Source organism: Poecilia reticulata, linkage group LG17 (genome assembly GCF_000633615.1).
Source record: "Poecilia reticulata strain Guanapo linkage group LG17, Guppy_female_1.0+MT, whole genome shotgun sequence".
Lineage (NCBI taxonomy): Eukaryota > Metazoa > Chordata > Actinopteri > Cyprinodontiformes > Poeciliidae > Poecilia > Poecilia reticulata.
Window position 1 is genome coordinate 9,658,008 of NC_024347.1, and position 2,449 is coordinate 9,660,456.

Below are 2,449 nucleotides of genomic sequence, written 5' to 3' on the forward strand. Positions count from 1 at the left end.
ATGGATGGATGGATGGATGGATGGATGGACAGAAGCTATCACAAAGTCCCACTGAAACTGACGTCCGTTGAAACACACAGTCACCAACCTCGAGCCAAAAGTGCGAATCGGGGTGCCGTTAGCCGCGTCCAGTGGCGGTCCGTTACTTTTGCACAAAACGTCTGCTGCCGAAACTAGCATGATGCTCCACTGTGCACCCGAGTCCACCAGGAAATGCCGTCCCGAGACCTCATCCATGATGAAAAGCAGCTTCTCCGAGCTGCTGGCACACACAGCTGCTAGCAGCGCCGACTCTGTCGTTTCCCTGACGCACGAACGAACACGGAGGAATGCAGCGCTTCGCCTTCACTCSRAACCGGCGATGGTAGAAACAGAGAACGTCGTCCTTCCGTCGCTCTGTCACCGCAGCCACGGCATCAAAAGGCTCCGACTCTCCTTGTGTCACAACTGGTAGAAGTGCATTCACACTGTAGTGCCTGGAAGCCAACAAAATCCGGTCCGCTTCTTCAGCCAGAGAGCGATAATTCTTGGTCCGGATCAGCGGGGAGCTGGCCAGCGCGGTGCGAACAGGTGAGGGAAGCTGGCGCAGAAACAGATGTGTAAAAAGGAAAGAAGCATCTCCCGAGCCAAGTAATGCCAGCATGTTGTCCATCAGCTCGGAGGGTTTGCAATCCCCCAAGCCATTCAGAGAGAGCAAGCGATTGGCCCGCTCTGCGTCTGACAGTTGGTAGAGCCGAAGCAGACTCTCCTTGAGAGCGCCGTATTTGTTAGCGGTTGGTGGGTTCCTCAGCAGACCCGTCAGATGGCGTGTTGAAACGGAATCCAACGCAGCAACTACATGGAAGTACTTGGTCTCATCTGTGGTTATCCCCCGGAGATGGAACTGGGCTTCCACATGTTGGAACCATGGTTCTGGATCGTGTTGCCAGAACTCTGGGAGCTTGATAACAGCAGCAAAAACAGAAGCGGCGGTTGGAGCAACGGCCGCCTGGCAAGAAACTGGGTCCGAAACCACAGCTGGCGGAGAAGCGGCGGCAGCANGAAACCACAGCTGGCGGAGAAGCGGCGGCAGCATCTGGTGAGATTTCGTTAAAAAACATATCCAAATGTGTGCAGATGTTCGGGGTCACCAATGTGGAAGTCAGCAGAAAAAGACGAAAAAGATTTGAGTCTTGTTTAATTCTCAATGTCTTCCAACAAAAAACCAAAAATGGAATGAACCACAACCGTTGGTCACTTCACACCTCACCTTCTCTCCTTCAAAATAAAAGCATACATTCTGGTGTGAAATATATACATTGTATCCGCCGTCTTGTTTAATTCTCAATGTCTTCCAACAAAAAACCAAAAATGGAATGAACCACAACCGTTGGTCACTTCACACCTCACCTTCTCTCCTTCAAAATAAAAGCATACATTCTGGTGTGAAATATATACATTGTATCCACCACAACTTCACTTTTTCTGCCAAACACCGTTAGAGCCAACTTGTTACCTCTAACGGCTAACGGCCACTAGTTTAGCTCTAACGGCTACTAGGCTACGGTTTAAGTTCATCTCCTTCTCCGTTCAGTTGAAGTGCCCCACGGGTCTGGACTGAGAGCCGCCATATTGTTGTCCCTAACGTGTCGCATTGAGATCGGTCAGGTTTTTTTTTTATGCTGGACTGTTCCTGAGGTGGATTCCTCCTGTGACTTCGATGGCGAGCCTTCCCACCTGGACTTGGAAAGAACTGGATTCAGTCTTTTCCATTTGGAGTCCTGCTGCACCCCGCGGTGTGGTAGGCCTGTTTCACTCACATCTTCATGCTCAGCTGGTTATGAGTGAGACCACTGACTGACATTTTTCATTCTTAATTTTTTAATCCTGGAATTTCTTACCTTACCTTTTGGACCAGTTTTTATTTGGAACTCTATAACAAACTGCTGTGTAGGAAATTTTCCTCATGTGAATTGTGTTGAGTTGAACCAAATTGGAACTGAAATTGGATTGATCTGTTGCCTATTACGATTCAGAATTCAGATTACCAGGGTGCACCCAAAATATTTAAAACTGAGAACTAGCACTTGGCCAAGTATTTGTATTATTTTTTGTATTTTATTGTGTGTAATTTTATTTTCATAATTGTGTGTCTTGTATAACTGTTAATTCCATGGTTTATGTCACTAAAGCCAGTTGTTCTTTAAATTCATTTAACAGCCTTTGTGTGTCATTTAAACACCCCACCATGCTCCAATAGTCGAACCTATTGGCCCATTCGTCTAATATATATAATACCCTTCTCATCTGTGTTACATGTACACTAGAATTAAATGTCTAAACTGCTTCAATAGCATGCAATTAAGCTCCACAGAGCTCTGCTAATGAGATAATATCAGAGCCAGGTGTGCTTCAGGCCAGCCTTCTGAAGACAGTCTTCTTCAGAACACTGGAGTTTGAGACCTCTCAC